The sequence below is a fragment of the Phalacrocorax aristotelis genome, chromosome 1 (assembly GCF_949628215.1).
Source record: "Phalacrocorax aristotelis chromosome 1, bGulAri2.1, whole genome shotgun sequence".
Taxonomy (NCBI): domain Eukaryota; kingdom Metazoa; phylum Chordata; class Aves; order Suliformes; family Phalacrocoracidae; genus Phalacrocorax; species Phalacrocorax aristotelis.
In genome coordinates, this window is record NC_134276.1 from 128,428,621 (window position 1) to 128,450,603 (window position 21,983).

General features: G+C 44.3%; 1 protein-coding gene across 2 annotated transcripts in view; it reads right to left on the reverse strand.

The window, feature by feature from the left end:
* Nucleotides 1-21,983, reverse strand: part of LSAMP (limbic system associated membrane protein) — a 1,029,781-nt gene that overhangs the window by 664,045 nt on the left and 343,753 nt on the right. The window lies entirely within an intron of this gene.

Below are 21,983 nucleotides of genomic sequence, written 5' to 3' on the forward strand. Positions count from 1 at the left end.
CCTACAGCTCCCATACATTAGTACAGAAAACAGGTTTACAAAGCAGAAGACAGGAGTCTGTCAGTACCATTAAACCAGCTGTTATTTCTCCAGTGAGTGCCAGAAGAGGGTAGAGAGAAGGGTGGGCAAAAAAGAAGGGGCAATTTGTTTTATGACTGAAACACAAATCCCTCTGTCTCATGCCTGCATGAGCCTATTTGCTTCCTTTTTTCATTTTCCTCCTCATGGATGTCAAATGAAGATCTGGGGTTTATTCTCCTTTGTTATAGCATGAGAGACCTGAGTAGTCCTATTTTGTAGGGGACAATATGCCCTCTCTGATTCATACAAGAGATGGTTCTCCAAGACTCCTTGTTCCCCACCCTGACCCCCTGGCTGGAAGCTCCACTTTGGTATTATCTCCCATCTCCTTAAAATTCCTTCTGCAGAGCATTTAGCGAAGTCAGATATAGGTGCACTGTGAGAAGGATGCTGGCTGAGGTGGAATTCAGTCTGAGATTGAATCTCCCACGGGTAGGTGGTGCGTGGTCTAACTTCCCACTGCAGTTAATGGAGACTCAGTCCTTACAGGCAGTGAAGTCAAAAGGTTAATTCAGCTGATCAGGAGATGTCTGCTCTAGGATGAGTTGAATTAAGTTCCTAGCCTCAATTGACTGCACTGAATCTCTATCAGCTATAATAGGCGTTCAGACACCAACTCGCATGTAGATAGATACCTTCAGGAAGACACCTAAATTTAGACATTTTAATCTGGAGTTGAACCTCATTCTAGGAGTCCAGTGAATCTGTCTCTTCCAGCTTCCTTGGGACCATAAATAAGAGATTTATATCCCTATGCCTCAAACCCTCCCTTTCTGTAAACAGGACTAAGAGCTTTCATGTATTGCACGCACTGAGAAATACATCACACCACAGAAGAACTCGGCAACAGTTGTGTCCAGGTAATGATGGGCTATTGAGGAAGGCAGGATATAGCACACCTGGAAGGGGCTATCTGCCAAACCATGATACCAGGCAGAACAATTTGCCTCCTAGCAGAGCTCCGAGGGCACACAGACCGGACAAATGGAGCATGGTACAAATGCCATTCCCAGCACCATCTGAGCTAGCTGCAATGTGCAAAGGAGATTATGGAGCTAGGACAGGCAAGTGGTCAAGCTCAAGCCCTGCTGAGAGGCAGGGTTTATCAGCTTCAGTACAGCACCTTGCTCTCGCAGCCCTATCTCGTTTCCAAGATCAATCAAGCCTCCCTGCATGGTGACATCTTTGTGTCACGCTGATCTACCGTGCAATATAGCCATGCTTGTAAAACACTGGTTGAGAAGGCTCACAGGTTTTGGAGCTCCTTCTTCATTGTTTGCATGAGACTTTGATGACTTTGTGTTCCCCGCTTTTTCAGCTCAGCTGAGTTGGTTAAACTAGCTTGTGGACCATATGCTCAAACAAAATCCCAGAAATTTTTATTTATTTTTAAAATACACTACCTCTTCAGATCTGGAAACGCAGGGGACAAACTTTCTAGCACTCGTACCTAAGAGCCCAGATGGAAGAGTGAAGCTCAAAGGCACATTAAAATGAAATAACAACATACAACACTTACCTCTTTTTCCTCTCCAAAGTACTTCACAAGCTTTTATTAAATTAAGTCTCATCACACCCTTGGGACATAGGTGCAGTAAATACCTTCATGAGAAGTGGGTGAATAAGACAAAACTCCTCATGAATACTCCTCTGACTGTATGAATTGATTCATTTCACTTGCACCCCTGTGCTGTCATTTCCCATGGAGTTTCAAGCAATCAAATTTTACTGCCACAAAGGGTTTGCAGGAAATGAATGGTGAAGTTGTACACAAGAGAATTTGCTTGCGAAAGGCAGACCCCAGCAATGAACAGGAGCACCAGCTCTGTGTAAGAGGGCCTTACCCTCTGTGTTTGGGATAATCCAAATGTTAAGCTATGCATTGTCAGCACAAGCCTGACTTACGCATTTTTTAGTCTATTTCTTTATTTCAATTAAGCAGCTAAAATGAAGGGGGAAACTCTAGCAAGCAGCTCAGCTTTCAGGTTGTAAGCCAATTTGCCTTCCACCACACAAGTAATTCTCTTCTGTGCGCATGCTGCCCAGTGCCTCGAGGACATGCAGAATAACGGAAGGGCTTGACAGTCACAGAACAGACAAAAAGATGGTGGCAACTTGCTAATCAGTGCTCTCTTTGGTGTCTAAGAAAATTCATTTCCTGGCAGGAACGGTCAGAGACAGAAAGAGATACACCTTACCACCTAATTTTAATTCAGAACATCTTAATGCAAACATGTATAAAGAGATAATGTACCCACAAAAAAAAAACCAAAAACAAACCGTTGGAAGAAAAACACTCCTTCAAGGAAGTGAAATATTACAGGTCTTTAAAAACAGCAAGTGGGGAAAAGACCAAAAAGCAAAAGCAATCAAAACCCTAAAAACCAAAACTCCACAACAAACAACAGGAGCAGCACTAGTTTGTACCTGGGGCAACTCAAGATCTAGCTAGATGCCCCTTCTCTAAGTGTTGGAAACTCAGAAAGAACATCTTATAAGTAAACTTACAGCCCAAGGATTGTTTGCAGAAATGATTCAGTTTTGAATCATTTGACTTGAATAATTGCAAGTAGCAAATACATTTGAAAAGTCCAAAATCCTCTTGGAGTTGTTTTGCAAACAGAAGCAGCTACAATTTTTAAATTAATTGTACAATCCAAATGATTCTATTAGCTCTAATTATCAACTGTATTTTACAGACAGGAAAAAGGAAGCAGAGAAAAGCCAAAAGCAGTATCCCTTTGAAAAATTACTTAAGTGTTCAAAGTTTTGTTTTAGATCTGAGGCATTGTCTTCTTTCTACCTCCCATGCTCTACAGCTCCCCAGGTCTATTACTGGGAATGACTTCACAGGTATGACCACATCAAAGTCCCTGTTAACTTGGAAGACCTTCATGCCCTGAGCTGGGTCAAAGGAAGCAAGTTCTTAAACTTATCTGGTAATTTTCAAGAAGAAAAAAAAAAAAAGATTAAAGTTCCCATTTAAAATTTATATTCATGGCTGCAAAGCTGTTGTCCTTCTATTGCTTGTATTGAAAAAAATTATGTTTTTAAAGGACAGTAGAGAAAAAAGCAAAGACAATTAATGAATTTATCTGGGTTCCCCCCTGCCCCCGCAAAAAGGTGGTTTTTTTGTCAAAACTATTTTTCAAGAAAATCTGGAGACTGACTCATCAGACATATTCCACAGAAAATATTGGTATTTAAACTGAAAAAAAATCAAACACCTAGAAGTATGCAATCATAATCCAACTTCCATTATCTACTGCATCATCACTATGTACAAGATGACTTCCGTTCTTCACTTCCAAACCTAATATTTTGGAAGGGGGGAAGCCTTTATTTTGCTGAAAAGGAAAATCTGAATAAAAGGTTTTAATCATGGGGAAGCAAAAACAGGTCTTTTCCCCTTTCTTAGAAATTCTCTTTGGGAAAACAAAACAAACCAAAATCCCAGTAGTTCATCAACAGCGACAAGAACAAAACCATCTGTTGGCCACCTCCAGACAATATCGCTTTTGTATAGATGCAGCCATCAGCAAATTCAGAGGGTGTTGCTCCTGGGAGTTGGGATCAGTTATGCATTGGGGGGTTTTTCAGCCTCAAGGCCCTGAGTTGTTATTTTAACAAACCTATTTCCATTGTCATGTCTCTTTATTTGCTAAAAAAAGATTAAAGAGCTTCGAAGCGCATAGGAAAAGGGTGCAATTCTTAAGAACATTGCAAGGTTACAGGGGACTGTCTGCTAATAATGCGTGTTGGTTTGGTAACAAGCTGAAGCAGAGAGCAGCGGGGGCACTGCTTTTTTGAAAAAGCTGAAGCCACGGAGTCAAAAGTATTTCAGGAGGAAAGACATGTGAGTGAAATCTTTAAATGTGTCAACAGGGAGGCGAGACACTGAACTTCTGCCCACTCCAGAGCTGACACCATCCTTCAAAGCAGAGGAGATTGACCTTTGCAGTTGAGAATCACTGAGTGGCAGCAGGGGGGTTCCTGTATTTGTTTCCAAGATGTTTTTTGCTTTTCTCTTGCTATAGAGAAACAGGGAGTAGTCATTTGAAGCCACGGTTCGGTAGAAAAAAAAAAATATATTATTCTTCCCTGGAAACCAGGTTGGAGAAAGGGTGGCAGGTCATCGATTAACTAAGTTGTCAAATCAGTCCATAATGAAGTCAAAAAGTGCTCGGAAGAGGACAAGTACAGTTCATTCTCCTCTCCTTCTGCTTTATAAGGAGTGCAAGGAGACCTGCTTAGCCTGCTCAAGTACAAAGCAATAGGTTCTGGCAAGGCCTGCAGCAGGTATTGGACATCCACCATATTGTGTACCACCTCATTCTCCCTCAAGCCACGTTAACTGTGAGCATCGTGTCCTGCTCAGTTTCCTGAATTGCTCTCCACCACCCTGGTATGGAAAATCATGACAATACAGCCTCTTTCCCTCTGCTCTAGTCAATTTTCCCATGTGAAGACATAAACCAACTGGTGAAGGGAAAAAAAAAAAAAGAACAGTATGCACGCTGCAGCGACAAGACCCACTAGCAGAGAAAATAAAAAAGCCAGGACACTTCAAACAATGGAGCTAAGTTTGAGACCACCCTGTACAACCCACCAATGAGCCCAAACATCAAGACTCTGACATTCCTAGGAAGCAAGCACTAGCCTCTCTCATTAACATCTTCCTAAAAAAAGACTCCTCCTGTGCAGGATGCACAAAAGAAACCTTTCACTCCCAATGCCTGGACCAGCATCACATGATCACATGGTGAGCTCCAAGTGCAAGTACCCCAGATGGGACTGCATGCTCTTCCAAGCTAAAGCGTGGCCTCAGCTGCTTTGCTGGATCTGAATCTTAAAAACAGGAAGACAGACGCCCAAAACTCATGCCCTCAGAACATACCAAAACAGAGGGAGAAGCTTGCACAGATGGAGGAAAATGGGAAATTAAAGCAATTCCCAGCTGTCACTGCATGACCTTGGACAGGTTGCATCACCTCTTTGTATTTTGTTCTTCCTTCCTCTTCCCCTCTAAGCACACATCCATATCCACGTCTGTAAAATTCAGATTATAACACCTATGTCATAATGGTTGCATGAGGATTAATTTAATTGATGCTTGCTAAGTGTACAGCAATAATCAGGTGGAAAAACACTACGTTAGATAGGCTGGCTGATCAGCTTCGTCCAGTAAGTACCATGCTATGGTCATGGGGAAAGACACCGCCATGGAAGGGAGAAGAGAAATCCACGCCAAGCTCTCAGCAAATACATGCTAAAGGAGAGCCTGTGCCAGCACCCAAAACTTGAGCAGACAACAGAGCAGAAAGCCAGCTAACAAGGAGATTCAGCTGATAACAGCTTAGATAAAACACCTACAGATGAACCAGGTGGCGCAGGAATAAGGTGTATTCAGTAAAACTGGTAGGGAAGAGCTTCTTTTTTTTTTCTATGCCATATTTAAAATTTCAAAATCTTCTCTAAAACATCACGCTGAAAGAAAAAACTTATTTGTGCCAGTTTCAGTGTTCCATCTTCATAAATGAAAACAAAGTTAAGTTTTTGAGTTGAGAATAAAGTACTTTCTACCACAAATGTACAATCAAGCAAGCAACAACCTCCCCGCCTTCAGAAAATATCAGTTTTCTACTCTGTTCCAGTGTGAATTTTGTCAACATCAACTTGACTTCAGAAGTCATTGATTTTGCTGATACAACGTCTCCCAACAGGAAAATTTTCTATTGATATTTTCTAATCATCTTTTCTAGTTTAGAGCTGTGGGATCGAATTTTTACCACCGTAAGACCATTCTCCCTCTCTCTGAAGATGATTAATTCCCTTCTACATATTCAGAGTATGCTGAGAGATCTTTAACATGAGGTTTATATCCAGAACATTCTCCGTGCTGCTAACCTTAGAAAAAGATAGTTTGTGTCTCTTTTAGCTGGGAACAGGTACACACTGCATGATGCCCTCTGAATGATTTGGTCAGTATCTTGCAAATCCTGCCCGAAGCATCCTCCCTTCTCACAGCACTATCCAGATTGCTCTGTGCCAGTAAGCTGCTGCCATCCATCCACCTGTCCCAGAGGAGGCAGTTTACCACCACTGTTGTTTCAAGATATGATTTTTTTTTTAGGTGATTTACGTAGGGAAAAAAAGCTATAGGAATGAACGCCTGTGATTATCCCAGTGTTTTGTATTACTATGTGTTAATCACTCTCCTCTCCAGAGATGCCATTGCTGATTTGAGAGACACTATTTTCTTTTCTTTAAAGGTATCTCCAGACCATCTTAAAGAGCTGAGCAGGCTTGGAGAGATAAGAAGGAAAATATGCCTCTAAAGATGCTTAATGCACAATTCTGAGTGCGTAGAGATGCTCACAAACTCTAAGCACCGCAAAGGACCGAAAGGTTCAGTTCCATTCAGTGTGTATGTATTTACCCTTATTCACAGCATTACAGAGCTACTGTCCTTCCAAAAGAGATATAGCAAGGAGGAAAGCTTTCTATGACAGAGAGCTCTGGCGCATTCATCCAGCAGTTTAGCAGAACAATGCAGAGATGGAGTCTGCAGCTAAAGAAAACAGAGCCATCCTTTAAATGCTCTAATGTTAATAGCTGTTCTGCAAACCCCATCACAATGAATCGAGGGGAGAATAATGAGGAAAAAGGGCAGCGTGAGAGCCAGGACTAGCTGAGATTCAATCAATAGCTACAGTATTAGAAGACAATCATGAGAGTGTTAATTTGGGTTATTGCCTAGCAGCAAAGGACATCGCAACACGGACCTCAAGGAACAATCGTGCGACTCTCCCCAGTAGCTGCCCGAGTCACTGAACGCCTCATTGCCCACCTTTGCTCTGTTATTACGGCACCAAAATCTGTGGGGTCCTCCTAGCTATCCTGCGGCCACAGCCCTGCGTGCGGGGCCGCCATCATCACATTACCCATGGAAATGCAGCCTCGAGAGCAGGAGCCTATGGATGAGAGGTAGCACAGCCACTCTCCCCCAGCCCCAAGTAGAAGTGGAAGATTGTGGGTACATCAACAGAGTTGATAATAAATGCGGGTGCATGTGAGGAGGCTTTCCAGCCCTGGTTTTAATCTTGCAGAGATGCCACATTTGCTCTAGAGCCTATGCTGCTCTTCTTGCCTTGTTGCTTGTTACCCATATTAATACGATGCTAATTAACCCTAGTGCTGCTGAAGGTGTAGCCATCCCTGAAGTGGGGAGAGGAGAGGAAACAGAACGAAGGATTACTAACACCACTATGTGAAGGGTAGAGCTGCTTGCAGTAGCCAAGATAAACAGAAGGGAAACGCTCAATGTGTTTCAGGCTAGTGGAGTGGAAGAGCTGAAGCCACTTGCATCGGGTATGACTTAGACACGTTGTGTTTGGTGTTGTGGAAAGACCCCTCTACCCCACGTCCCCCACTTGGATTGGGAAGAAAACCAGTAAATGCTGCGACTGAGCCATTTGGGACCTCAGGTTAGATTCTGGCAGCTGGTAGCTGATGCCTAATATGTCCAGAAGAGTAGTTAACTTTTTATGAAGTTTGGTGCTGTTAAAGACTACCCAGCCCACCCCCAAAATGCCCAGGATAAGATTCCTGGTCTTCCCACTTAGTTATATTTTCAAGTATCTATCAAATATGATTAGCTACTCCCTGCCCTGATTTATTCTCCTTCTTTTTTCTTTTTTTGACACTCCCAGCCCTGCACATGCCCAGCCACTGCTGGGATCGTTCCAACCCAATCCGTTTCTATAAGCAGAGGCCCAATAAAGCCTCTGTGGAAATGCTTAAACGTACTGCCCGTAAATCAATGCATCCCCTCAGCTGACAGTTTCCACAGGGAACAAACAGGTAGCAATAGTAAATGTTTCTTCAAACTTCCTGGACTGATAGCAGGCTCCTACAAGTGATGCCCCACGGAGACAACAGCCTTTTTCCCCCATCCCTGTCTCCTTTCAGCACAACATTATGCTGCAATCAGGATGCACACCCAAATGCATTAGCCAGAGTCCCTGCGGGGCTGCTACCTTGCACCCAGGTAAATTGACCGCTGTGAGTGTTTCCAGGATTACAGGGCAGCAAACCACTTGAAAAGCACTATCACAAACTAATGTTTACATTATGAACCCCAGGTTCCCACCTTCTTAAGGCTCCCTACCATCTCCCTGTTTGTAAGCAACTAGAATTTGGGTTTCTTTGAACTGAGCTAACAGAACTCATACATAGTCGTACCAGCAACAGAATATATAACAAATACCATCAGTGACAACAGTAGAACAAGCAAAGGAAACAATTGAATTAATGGCTGATATTTTTGTTTCCCTGTAATCTTCCTCCCTCCTTCCCCACGGCGGCCTCTGAAGGGAGCTGCCAGAGCCCCGACTGCAAAGAGAAGTTACATGGATGAGGAGCCACTTCAGAATGACACAAACCTGTTTTATCTGTCAATCAAGATGGGGGGTGAACAGTCATTTAGCAACAGTGCCACTGAAATGATCATTGCTTTGCTTTTGAAGTACATAAATATTTGATTCTCTCTTCCTTAACTTTCCACTTCTTCCCTTGTTTTAAAACAGAATCTCACAGATTTTAAAATAGATCCATAGTTTTGGTTTTTTTCTCAGTCACATTCAGCTGGTTTGAAAAATATCTGAGTGTCTCTGTGTGTAAGAGAATTGGCACATATCCTGCCTATAGCCGATAAGAAAAAAAAAACCCAGAGGAAGACACAGAGTACATTGGTACTAGAATATGGCAGGTTTCTATGCCCATTTAGCTGTGGAGTTTTTCCTTTAAAATCTGATGAGACCAGTTTTGGGGGAAGTGCCGGCAAAGCCCCAGGCTCTCACCACCTGACATACGCCAAAAGCCCCGTGCAATGCTGGCCAGTAGCCGTGAGCCTGCTCTACCTGGCCCACAGGTGAGCACCCTGAACTTGAGCTTCAGGCATGGGTCTGCACCTCTGAAATACAGGGCTGTTCACAGCAAGGGATCTGCTCCTTCAGAGGTCCCCGGGGCTGGGGCCAGGCTGCCCGGGGGGCTAGCGGGCCAGCCTAGGAAGGAAAACCACAGTGACATAAGCTGTATTAACCCAGCCAGTTGATGAGCAGCTGCAGGTGGACATTTGCAACAGGAGGACAGAAAAGCCCCTCAAAACTTGTCCCAGATGGAGCATGAAAAAGTGTGAGGTTTTTTTAATCTTACCCGAGTTACATACAGAAAACACTGCTGGATATGCTTGTCTTATGTAGACTAGGGGAACAGATCAGCTGTTTACACAGCGTTTTATATTTCAGAGGCTGGATAAATACAAAATAACTCTTTTGTGTCCAGTCCAAATGGCAGACAGTAGCCTGTTGCTCTGAATCAAAACAGCTGCTGCCTTAGCTTAGGTGCTAGAGACAAATTCTTTTGCTACCAAGTGCTGTACATAACTTGTGCCCCCAAACTGGCGACAGGGAATGCATCATTACGCCGGTTATTTTTGTACACAAGCAAATCCTGACTACTACCTGTGCCGTGTCCTTAGGGATATCATAACATTCTTGTGCTCCATAAGCAAAACCTCACATCTGTGTAAAGGATTTATAAACATTAACCCAGGATTGTGAGGGCTTCTGAAAAAATGGATGCTAGATGGTATCCATGGCCACACTAACAATGAAGCAGGGTTTATCACTTAGAGTTTGCCCTCAAGGGTACACAACTATTTAATGCTTTAGAGAAAAAAAAAAAAACCCAAAACAAACATAAGCAGAGTCTTAAACTGGGTAAACCTGAGGATTTCTGCTTTGTGGCCATCTACTGTAGGAATGTCGCAGAAATTTCCTGCAGAGGGATTTGGGAAATATGCTGCTGAGCAAGAAGGATACAGGGCACAAATGTGCAACAAGGCTGCTTCAGGCTGCAGTTCCACCATAGTTTTAACCACTGCTGCGGCATCGCCTTCACCTTGTCTCTAGCCGTATGGTCTTACCCGTTCCCTTCTCAAACCCTCTCCTGGGCAAGAATGGGAATTCATTAGCCCTGAATTACATTAGTTAACATTATTGTGGAGCAGTGTCCTCAGAGATCATGGTGCTTAGAAAAATGCACTTCTGAAGAGCTCATCCTGTGAGCTGGTTTCTGGCGGCCCCTGTACAGTGGAGGATAAGTTTGCTGAAACCAGTAAGTTTCTGCAAAGTGTTTTGATTTCAACAAAATGGTATTTGCTAATGAGAACTGTTTCAGTGGGAAACTCCCAACTGCTCCTCTCTCCAACAGAAAATAGGGGGGGGAAGAAGCAAAACCCACTAATACTCTTGTATACAAAAAGATGTTTCCAGCTAAGGAAAAAAAAAATCAAATATTTGTTCTTTTAACAGTGGAGACTTGGAGCAGAGAAGAAGGTAATTTCACATGTTCCTGTGAACAAGCTGCTGCAAATAGCTTCCCTAGATAATAAGTGGAAACGAGTGAGAAGAAATGGATAGGGGAAGATCTATAATAGTGCAAAGAAATGTGTGATCAGCTAGGGAATTCCTCTTAGAAGCCTTGTAGAGAATATTGTATTTGCCAGACCAGATCAGACCACTGGGCCAATCAAGTGCAATTTAAGCATTAAGTGTAACAGCTTGATAAATCTAGGTCAATGCACCTACACGCAGGTACAAGTTTAATACCACTTCATTAGCAGAACTGCAGCACCTAACACGGAGTGCATCTACGGGTCCTGGAAAAGAGAAACTATTGGCATTTATGGGATTGTACAATTAAATCAATGAGTTTCTTTTAACGAGTGACCAGAAATTGGTCCCACTTTACAATTTCTAGTCTGCAGCAGCAGACGGTGCTGACGCTTCAAATATAAGTGGAAAGCAGTACCGCAACGCTCCTCTGGCCAGCGTGTGACACCCTGCAGGAGGAGGCTGGAGAGAGAAGAGCTCTGCCTTTGTGAGTCCTTGCATTCAATCAGCCTTCACTAGAAATGTATTATCTTAGCATGCAGCAGACCCACAATTATTATTAAATGTTCTCAAAAACCAATGCTGACCTGTTTAAATCCATCTTGTCACCTTGTGGCTCTGCTTTGCTACCAGGACTTACTCAATGAGCAGAGAAATCCCAGGATTTTCACATGTGTTTGTAGGATCTTGTCTTCACAGGGGGGCGAGGAAGACCACAAGATCCTTGACTGCCCTGGGTGGCAGCTGGGAGAGGAAGATCAATGGGGCAGGGCTCTGCTATCCTGAGACTATGGAGAGATGGCAAGGCTCTTAATTATGAAAAAAAAAAAAAAAATTGGCAGTGCTAGATCAACAGCATCCAATCCCCAGTTCCTTCCCCCACAAGTGGGAAGGGTACAGTTTTCTACTTCTTCCCTGACCACCACCCATCCCTGTAAGACCAGTTCAAGGCTTCCCACTGCACTTGTCCCAGAGCCACATAGCTGTTTCAGTAAAGAGCCCCCTCCGTACCACAATCACTGGTGTCCGCGTACAGCTTAGAGTTATTCACATCAGCTGCAAGCCAGCTTGCCCAGATGCATCTATACAGCACAGCAACCTGTCCCAGGACTGCAGCACAGCCATGCATCAGACTAGGACTAATGGAAGTCTGTCGGATACTTCCGCCACAGAAAGTTGTATGCCACCTTCCAGATGAGCCACCACACTCGCAGAATTGCAGTACTCTTATATTTTGGCAGCCACCCAAGGCACACAAAGAACAGTAAGAAATACAAATGCACAAAAGGACATAACATGTTGGCAGACCCTAGCAAGGTCAGGGCAAAACCTACTTGCAATCAAAATCCAAGCCAAAATCTGCCTGTTCAGTTGCCCTGGGATAGACCTACCCATTCTTTCCTCAGAAATAACTTTCACGGGCTGCTAACACAAATGCAGGCTTAATATAAGTGCAAAAAGCTCCATAGGCACATAATATGTCTTTTGGAAATGAAAAGTGGTCCGAGAGATCTAATCAGCTGAAAGGCAATTCTTTACTGAGGCTGCCAGATGCAGATGAACTCTGCAGGGCTTGCTGGCTCCCGAGATGCCGGTCTAATGTACCCAACCTGCATTGCCAAAGTGTCCTCAGACCAGGCCTCCTAAAATCCTGGCTAGCAGCCCTCCCATCTATTCCCCAAGTGCTCCACTTGGGGTTTTTGTGACCTGACCATTATTATCCAAAATGGTCCATTCTCTTGAGTTAGCCAACAACCCTTTGAAGAGGGCTTTGTCTATACAATTGCCTTTTTCTGGACAGTAGCTGTCTATAGATTCATTAGGTTCAAAAGGCGCCATGTGCTTTCCTCTAACATATATGATGATGTTCTGGAAATTCATCTGCATTGGAAGAGTATCTGACAATTAAATGGAAACAGTGGATTCAGAGACAGAATGCTTCCTACTTCTCCTGTAATAATAATGGTGGCACTAAACCCAGGGAAATACTAGGCTAGAGAAAAAGATGGCCTTGGCAATAACAACAACAATCTGCCGGCTAAAATTCTCACTTGCACACACTTCTTCCAGGAAGCAGGACTAGGGGATGTTGCAGGGCAAATATGACACACAAACTGGGCAAAAGAGCATGGAAGGAGCTGCAGCAGGAGTGATGGTAGATGAAGGAATACAAGCAAGGATGGAGTCCAAGTATGCTATTATTCCCCATCCTCCTCCAAACAGAATATCCCTCCAGCGCCCTCATCAGCCAGGTTTCTTACATAGATCACATATCTTGGAGGCAGTAACAGGAAGGCTTTCACGTGCACATATATGCGTCTGCGCATGCATGGGCTGGGCGTGGGACATACTAAGAAGCAGCCAAAGGCAGCACTGGGCTTTAAGTCCAGGAAACAGCAGTGGGAGCAGGACAGGGTGGCCAGCCTGGGGCTAGCACAAGCTCGGATAGCACAGGGGTCCTGGGAGCAGGATGGGGAGACAGAAAGTGGACCAAAGGTAGGGTTGGATGTAAGAAGGTGGTTGTGGCTTATTTCAGCTTGGTTTCGCCCCCATCCTTATCGTTTTCCCCTTTTTCTTATCATGTTTTCTGCTTTCATCCTGCAGCTCTCCTCAAACTGCAGGGTAAGAAGTACTGCATCCCCACCCCTGTGCTCCATTCCCTTAACTCAAAGCCCACCTTCATCACCATACTGTGCCAATCCCTGACAAGCCCTGAAAGGCACAGATCCTTTGACTCTTGTGTGGATGTCACCTAATGAAGACATCTATAAATATGAGCACATTAGAGCTCACCATCTGGCTGTGCCTCTTGGACTGCTCCACTCCCCACAGATCAGTGGGCACAGAGACTGCTGCAGCGAACCAATTATTCCTCCATCTCCTGCTCCAGCTCTCACGGGCACGGATGCCCTCAGCAGCACCGCTGGCAGCTGCCGGCCGAGACCACGGACCTTAAGCAGCGTGCCGTTCAAAGCAAAGCAGTCAGCCAAGCCCACACCGGCCTGCCCCTTCGCACACCGTTCCCAGGGCTGGCAGCACCAGCACGCTCACCAGCCTCTCTTCCCCTGAAGGTCCAGATCTCATTCACACACCCCAGCAGCACCGCAAGGGTGACGGGCCTCTCTGACCCCCTCCTCCCCCCCCCTTCTTTCCTTGCCTGGGTATCACCAGCTTCAGCCTTTCCATCAATCTCAACCACATTTTTCTCTTTTCTCATCTGCCTCTGGCACACTTTCTCTTCAGCACCAGGCACAATTTTTCTGTCCACTGGTCAAAATGATAAATTGAAAATATTTATTTCCAGGAAGACTCAAGACCTATCATTTAATTTTTGCTTGTTTGGTTGGTTTTTTTTTTTATTTTTAGGAAAAAAATCTTTTCAGAGTGACTGAAAGATTTTATTTAACCTATATGAAAAAACCTGCCTTTTCTTTCCAAAATTCCTGTTGTTTTTTTTTTTAAAGGAAATTTTCCAAAACGAAACTGTCACTGCAAAATGAGAAACTAAAATAGTTCATCTTCTCTGAATACTTTCTCCAATTTTCCCTGCCCAAAACCAAGTATGATGCACAAAGCACATAAAGCTTCCCCAAACTGTGTCTTTAGGAAGGCAAAATAGCACTCCTGCTGATATTTTTCCGCTTTCCTACCTTTTTTCCCCTGTTTTTCCCTGCAATCCTCTGCCCGTTCCCAAATGCCGTCACAGTTGCTGGGCCAAGCTCTTGGAGAGGTGCCTGTGCACAGGAAAGTTCACTGAACTGTCGCAGCACGTTTCACTCCCTGAATAGTCTGTAGCCACAGGACACCTAAGATGATTGTATTTTCTTTGAAGCACATGAATATTTTATATCCTCCCTCCCTTCTCGCCTTAATTATTCTCTTATTTTGAAACACCAGCTTGCATGAAGTATTTAAATAAAGCTGTTTTTAGAGCCACAAGCAGCTTGAAACAGTCAAGCCTCTCAAAATATATTGCGAGTGCTGTACATCCTCCTGTTCAGCACATACGTGGCAGAGAGCAAGGCACAACCTGGGGAATCCATACAGGACCGGGTGTTACAGGGGCAGCTTTTCCCTTCTTTAAGCTTGGGTTCCCTCACCAGATAAATCCGTGCATGTGCGATGAGACACAGGGTATCAGGCTGTTCCCCAGCCATCCTCTGCAAATCACTGAAGGGACTGGCACAGCAAACTTTGCTCAGGAAAGTGTCTGAAAATGCACAGGTGCAGTGGGTTAGAATTGAAGCAGGCAATGAGGGGAAAATATTGAAAGTTGCAATTTAGAAGAACAATAGCTGCTGCAGAGCAAGACAGAAAATGAAAACACAGATTTTTTTTTTATACATACAGCTATATGTAGAAAATTATATTAGTATATACGTAAATACATATAAAAGGGTTCAGAGAGTTTGGGTGACTCAGCACCTCTACAGACATACCTGGCCAGATCACACAAATCTTTGCCGAGGTGCACCAGCTGCAAGGATTTGGCCTTGCCAGATTTAACAAGCCTGTTTTGTGGGACATCTTTGAGAGGATGTCCAGCATCCCATTTGCTGCGAGTCATGACATTTTGACACCAAAACTTTAGGTGACCCAGAGAACCACTGGACACCTGTATGTGTAGAGACCCAAGCGGCTCTAAGTGGAGGTCAGGAGGTAGGCTGCTGCACGCCTCAAGCAAGCAGCTGCGCTGCTTCAGGTTCACAGCTACAGTGTGACACTCAGGGCTGGGTTGCCTTTGGGCAGCTGTACCCCTGAGACATCGTCTGTGTATTACCTGGGGGAATGGACATTAATGGGGATAGCCACACTTGCACCAGGTGAGGGTGCTACAGACATGGCAGCTGTTCCCGCTCCTTGAGCAACATCCTGGATTATTTGGAGGTTCTTCCCTGAACAGCTGAGAGAAAATGAAACAAAACGTGCCTATGCACAGGTCAGGGGAGGTCATGCCATAAATGTTTTGTGCAGGTGGATGAATAGCTGTGCCCACAGATGCTCACAAGTAGGGCAAGGAGTAAACATGCATGCTCAGAAACTCATCCATCTCCATTTCAGAAATGAGTTATCTCATCCTAATACAACTTTTAACTTTGTGGAGGCTTATACCAGGTGCAGTAGGTATCTGGGAGGTTGAAAAAGGACTGCCGACAGATATCAGGGCCAAGTGTCTTGATGTTTGATTGAGGCTTCCCGACTGAGGTAGAGTAATCCCCAAGGCACTCTGCTGGGAATGTGCACATGACCAATAACAGGGGCATATATCAACTTCCCAAATCCACCTGGGAGAGAAAGTCATGCTCCTCAGCTCTTGCCTGATGGTGCATCTCTTAATCAGCCCTTCATTATCTACAGTATATTTTGTGCTCTTAATGCCTTGTAAAATCTCCTTGCACTGTCCACATTGATTTGCCTATAAGGCCTCAGCAAGGGGAAAGCTGCTGTGAGAAAGAGACTTTAACCTAATGGAGAGATGCTTACAGAGAGCTGGAAGAGTTACTAATGTCTCTCTGCGCTTGAATATATTTCCTTTTTTGCAATGAAGATTTCCAACACCATATTCCCAGGCCAATGCTGCTCAGTAATTCTGGATGAGAAGAGATGGAATTTTAACTGGGTCCTACACAAGGGCCAGGGGAACATGTTTTTAAATTAACTGAAGGAGACAGCCAAGTGCAAACCTTTCAAAGGCAAGAAAAGAAAGACCTTTAGAGAAGTTCCACATGCAGGAAGAACCCACCCCACAAACAGCTCTACATTGCAAAGACGCATCATGCTCCAGTTGCTCCATGAGGCATAGGGGTTGCAAGTTTCATGCTTTAACTTTGTACAGCCAAGGTGACCTTCTCCTCCCTCCTGTGCATTAACCAAGAGACAGGACTAACACAATATGTGTGCCAGCAGCTACAGAAAGGAGAGCAAAGACTACAGCACGATGAGTACTCTGACAGAAGCACGGAGCACAGTATTTATTTACTGCCTGTCAATGTCTAGCCTGGATGGGATGCTGCATCTCCATAGCCATTATGAACCACTCATTAGACATTAACAGGACAGGACTTTGTTGTGATCAGGTCATCTGAGTTGATAGGAAAAGGGGCAGCAAACAGCAGTGGAGAAATCCAAAGTGAAAGGGAAGCAATGACAATCAGCTGCTATGATGGTTACGGTCAGTAATGAGTTGGCTGGCTAGTGTGCACCACTACTGCTTTCTAGTAAGTGGAATTAGGAGCAGAGCCATGTGTCAGGGGCTCCATACTGTCAGCTGTTAGCAGAGAGATGGATTTAACACAAACATCAATGGCACAAGCTTTGGCAAAGGAGAAATTCCCCTCCTAGCTGCCAGGCAACCACAGCACAGAACAGAGTGGTACCAGTGACCAATCAGCCAGTGTGGCTAGTGACCTCTTGGCAAGATCCACGTTGAAACGCAGCTTTATTAAACAGGCTTAATGAAGCTTTTGAAACCGTTGTGCACACGACGCACATGGCAAAAAGATTCAGAAATAGCCCACTACCATTGAGGAGATGAAGTGGAACATCCCAGCCATACTGTAACCCTGCGTAAGAGCATGGGCAAGAGCATGGCTCCAAATAACCACTGCAGCCCTGTTTGCTTCACCCTAGTGCTGGGACGGGAGCAAGAAAAGTGGGAATGGGCAGGTCTGCCTCCCAGGAAACACAGTCTGTAGGACAGAAAAAGAGACTGTCTCTCTGACAGTCCAGAATGAGGATAGCAAAGAGAAAACCTTCAGGGAAAATTGCAGTGTTTCTTCCCACAATGAGCCTGGGCTCTGAAATCAGCACACAATACATGAGATTGAACACTTGCAGGCCTGGGTCTGTTATTGAAGTAATTTTGGGTAGAAAACAAACCAAATCATGAACTTCTTGTTTACCTTAAGAAATAGATTACTGTTATTCTCCAACTTAGTTGACTGGAATTACTTAGAGAAGTTCAGCCACAAAAGTCTTCCCTGAAAAGTGTAAAAGCTGTAAAATAGATTTTATCAGAGTTTCTTCCTCTCTACATCCATCCCGTCTACTCCAGAGCGATTAACATGACCATTCACTACATTTTAGCAAAGCTAAAAGACATACTGTCTATTTTTTAGCTAAGACCTTTTTGCCTTTTGGCTACATATGATTTACAAAGAAGCCAGCATGGCTTTCGGGTTCCAAGATGGACTATAGGTCTGTAAATGAAGGGGGAGGAAAAAACCCCCAAAACACCTATCTTCTGGATATTGAAAGTGACAGGAGCTTTGCTGGAGTCAGTAAGGAACAAGCAACCAGCCCCAAGGGGCTCTGCTTACTTCCTTCTCCGGGAAGCCTCCTGGCCATCATTGGGAACCAAAGCTGGAAAGAAAGAGACTGGGTCTGGAATTATATGTAGGGAGCATGGCCAGAAACAGCAATGGGGATAGAGGGAAGAATTTTCCCAAAATGGGTCACTTATACTCCTGGGGAGGAAAAGTTTCCTCAGACTTCCTCGGCTCAAAGCACCAGCCTAATTTGCACCAAGAAAGAGCAGAGCAGAATGCAATTGCAAGAAACTGCAGCATGGTTGCGGAGGTGGGTGTTAAAACACATACAGCCTCGTGCCAAACTCACGTTTGTGATCTTGCCAGACATGTGTGGCACAAAGCTCCCACAGAGGAGGGAAAAAAAAATTCAAGACAGACAGACCAGGCTCCTTGCAGCATGCGCTTCATTCAGCATTTCAACAAGGAGGCTCAGGGGTGAGATTTTGGGCTTCTTTGCCTCTCTCAGTGAAGAGGGCCAGGATTTTTTTTTCACATGCCGGTGAGCCAGGAAGGAGTGCTGGGGCGCACAGAGACACACATGTGCCTCTGTGCAGTGTCTTGGGGAAAGGGGGCAGTAGCCAGGTCATCCTTCTGCCTGTTGTCAAACAGATAATTGTTCTAAAACAGCTGGGCCAGACAATAGCATCTTTAATGGCCCAGCTTAAATGCGGTCGTGACAGAAATGATAATAATTTTTAATCTCCCTTTCCCCAGCCTTCCTGGAAATTCATTTTTAATGACTGCAGTTGGCTTTCATTTTTGTCTTGTTTTTAATTCAGATAACTTCTTGTGTCATGCAACTTCCCTCTCCCACCCCCAACGCTCCCTGTAAATGAAAGGCATCAATATTTCAAATGCAAAACTAACGCCAGATGCTAACAGAACCAATGGGATAGTCTGGTTCACCAGTTCTTGCCACCTTGTTCTGGGACTGATCAAAGACCCCACATGCCCGACAGGTAAGGGACTGGGGACAGGGTTTGATCTATCCCTAAGGCGCGTAATATAAGTTCTCCCTTACCGCCAAGACCCAAATAGCACTTGTCCCCCCATCACCCTCCCCACACGTCTCATCCTCAAATGTTTCAATCTGAAGTAGTGAAATGAGATAATGGCAACCTTTGACACTCGAGGTGAGCTGATTGTTCATGGTATCACACCTGCACGGTTATTTTCTGTTGCTGCACATTTAAACAAAGGTAGGGAAAAATTACTGTATTTTCTCCATAGTTTCAAAAATGCATAACTGACTTGTTCTTTCACAAAGAACCATTTTAGGAAGTTCCAATGTAAGTGTTAGAAAACATTTATCATTGACAATTCTATGCATTAAAATAATTACTACTTTTCATAAAAGAATTCAATTTACAAGAAAGCTCCCCCAGTGGTCCCCCTCCTCTGCCCTGCAGCACCCCATGATCTCCCATCTCAGGGCTCCCCTCATGCATGTCATTCTGGATTCTTTCTGCAGACACACAATGTAGCCATCATCAGAGTCCCTGGTCTGAATTTGCCCATTTTTTGCAACCCTCACTTTTGTTTGTATCTGTGACTTCACACCTCAGAATCCTCTGCTCCATTTTAGACAACTGAATAAAAATGCTATAAAACTTAATTTATTTTCGTTGCCCCATGCAGGGCTAAATTTGGCTCTTGGGTCCAATGCCTCTTTTTTTGTTACGCATTTCACATTGAAGAAAGCAAAAATTAATTCCATCTCAATGAAATTTTCATGAACTATGCATTGCCCGGTTCTATATATTCAGCAATATTAACTACTGCAGCTGTTTACATTCAGAAGGTTTCCCTCGTTCCCAGCAAAGACAAAATTTTTATATATTAAAGGAGTTTAAATTTCCAGAAAATGCTATGGTCACCTCAGGATATGACTCAGTAATCCAGCTGGAAGGTCATGATCCTAGAGCAGAGGAATTTATCCGTCATGCAGTCAACCATGTCACTTGACACTTATGCATGGCAATATTTAAGTCAGCCCCTCAGAAACCAAACTCCTTACTGTTAAACACCCAAATGGTTGGCCTTATAGATTGAGTCCAAATGCCTGACCCGCAGTTGCTGAGGCTACAAGGTGAAGGATCCCACCCTCGGCACATCCAGACCAGACAGTGCTCAGCATCCCAGTGTGCAAGTGGGGCTTTGCAACTACATCTTCAGCATTAATTTGCTCAGAGGGTGAATGGCTGAGGGAAAGGTAAGCAGCAGGGGGAACTTAAAACATGACTGCACCATAAAATAAGATGGGCTGGAGCCCAGGGTGCTGAGCACCATCCTATACCTCTGGGGATAATTCAGGATACAGGATGTGAACAAATGAAATGTCAAATTCAGTAATGAAGGGAAAAAAATAAAGGAATTGAGTTTCCAAAAGATAACCTGGGTTGTTACCTATTGGGTTCATCTATGTACTACCTAAAAATAGTTACCTAATACAAAGCCTCTGATTTCAGTGGTTTAGGTCAGGTTTAGCGTAAGTTCACGGCCGTATCCATATACCACATTGCTGGATTAGGGTTGAGTCAAAACAATATCACCTGAAAATGGGTAGCATTAGAGAGACACTACCTGCTAAAAATCTCATTCCAAAACTCACATCATCTGCAATGTCACTTTGTCAGGAATAACAGGAAGAAAAAGTTTTAAAAAAAACCCCAAACAACCCACTATCAGCCCAATGCTACAAGCTAATCAACAGAAATTATGATTTAATAAAAACGTCTCTTCCATCAAGTCATGACAGAAAGACAAAAAGAAGCCAGGTCCAGTTAATCTTAGAAAAAGAGCAGGGCTAGTAGTTGATGCTCTTCAAAGGGGGTCCTCTATGGCACTGAAGCAGCCAACCCACTTACAGAGACAAAGTATCTTCAGCGGATCTGCATCCAGGACTTTGATATTAGCATTTCCTTTTAGAGGACCTCGGGGTAGAAGTTCTACTAATCCTGGAGCACAGGGAACCCAGATATAATTTATTTTTCTTCTTCTGTTAGCACCCAGGCGGCTTCTAGTGAGAGCTCCTGTTGCACTTCACCTACACATGGTCAGGTATAGCCTACCTGAAACAGGAATAGCTTAGATGGACAAAACTGCCAGGAAGGGGAAAACGAACAAAACAATAACTCCCCACTTTACAGACAAGGAAAACAAGGCATGAAAAGACTCTCTGCCCTGCACAGGATCCCACTGGAGATTTGGGGCAGAGCTCACAACTACAGATGGCAAGTTCAGAGCCTGTGCTAGGACACCCATCTAAGGCATTGAATCCATAGGGTGCTAAACAGGGAGAGCACTCAATGACAGCAAGAGTTTGAGAAGACAGCTCTTCTGAAGAGATGTAACCATGCTTGATTCAGAAATGCATGACACATTGGGCAAGCTATAGCCATCAACAGAAGTGCAAGCATGAAACTTAAGGGGGCTGAGAGGTGATTAAATTAGGAGGCAGTCGATTTGGAAAAAAAAGGCAGCTCTCCCTCCCACTGTGATGGAGAGCCTGTGGGATCCACAGCCGCGGGAGGCTGTCAGCTCAGATATCGCGACCGGATAATTTCAGGAGAAAGAACAACACTGAAAGCTACGTTGAACAAATGTGAAGGGGAATTCAGGGCATGAGGGCCTGGAAAGGGGAGGAAAGAAACGCTTTCCCTATTCTTGTACGGTGTTGTACAATTAGGCAGATGCACATGTTCTCTCTGAAGCATGCAGGATGGGCTGTAGCATGTGCTGCTGCGGGGCTGCGCGGTGCAGGGAGGGACAGCTGGGCCAAATGGACCTGATCCAAAAAGGGAAATTCTACCTTCCCCTCATCAAGAGGGTAAATGAGAAGGGAGGAAAAAGGAAAAAAGCAGGAGGAGGAAAATAAAAAAAGAGAGCAAAGGGAAAGAAAGGGGGAGGGGAAGAGAGATGATAGAAGAGAGCTAGGATAAACAGGGAAAAGACAGAACCCTAAAAAGATTTTATTTACAAAAGCCACAATGTTTTTCTTTACTCAGTGGCAAAACTGCAGACCGCATCTCTATCCAAACCACTGAAAGCAAATGGCAGGTCATGCAGCAAATGCCTGTGCCTGTGGGAGGGCACTGCCTGCCCCCTTCCCCCCCTGCCCCAAAACATGCAGGAT